A 989-nucleotide genomic window follows, 5' to 3' on the forward strand; every position below is an offset into this window, starting at 1 on the left:
GGATTTTCCAGTGAGACCGAATTGCTACTCACTGGTGCTTGAGAGTCAGGCTCTTCCTCGGAGGGGATCAGATTCAGTTCCGTAGAGGACATGGATCCAGCTTCGGCCAGGAACTAAGCAGATGACTCCTACCTAGATTGGAGAGATGGGGTGCTAGTTTGCCACCTCTGCTGTCAACCCCTAGCACTTTGCAGTATGCGGGGTCCACTGACTTGCCTTATTGGGTTAGAGCAAGAGGGGATCCTGCTGGGTGTTCCAGGCTTCACATGAGAGGGCAGAGTAGGCAGCATATTTTAGGGTTCATTGTGATGGGCTGTTGGGGAAGGAGAGGCTCCAACCCAGAGAGAGGGTCCCCCAACTCTCCAGATCTTTCTTTCTCTTCAGCCTTTGAACACGCAGGGGCAGATTTGTTAGAATGAGCTTCAGCCTCAGGGGAGGGGAGCAGAATCAGGTTTTCAGAGGACTAGGCCACAGGCTCTGACGAGAATCAGTAAGCTTTTCCCTAGGGCGGAGGAGGGACTTGAAGAATTCTTTTCCCCTCCTACTGTGAGCCCTGGAAGGCCCGGTGCACTTCACGAGCTATGATATCCACTCGCTGCCTCCGCTTTGGGTCAGAGCAGCAGGAGGCCCTCTTCTGAGCTGTGCACTTCAGGTGAGCAAGCAGAGAGGGCCCTGCCCTGATGGGGGTCACATTGAGGGGTTGCGGAGGGGGGAAGCCCCACCTCAGAGAATGGAACCTGGACCAAACAATTTCATCATGTTTTTATCCCAGCATTCCAGGGAGTAGTTCTCTGGTGGGGGCCCGATTTTGACTCAGGGGATCCACAGTGTAGAGTCCCAGCCTTGTTCTGAAGGCCTGGCTTCAGTCGGGAGGAGTAGAGCAGGCCTTGTCTCACTTAGGCTAATGGGAGGAGTGAATAAGTACTGAGGGAACCCCATCTCAGAGAGAGGGTCCGAGAACATTCTTGAAACCTTCTGTTGCCTGCCTT

Source organism: Chinchilla lanigera, unplaced genomic scaffold (genome assembly GCF_000276665.1).
Source record: "Chinchilla lanigera isolate Chin_1 unplaced genomic scaffold, ChiLan1.0 scaffold00097, whole genome shotgun sequence".
Taxonomy (NCBI): Eukaryota; Metazoa; Chordata; class Mammalia; order Rodentia; family Chinchillidae; genus Chinchilla; species Chinchilla lanigera.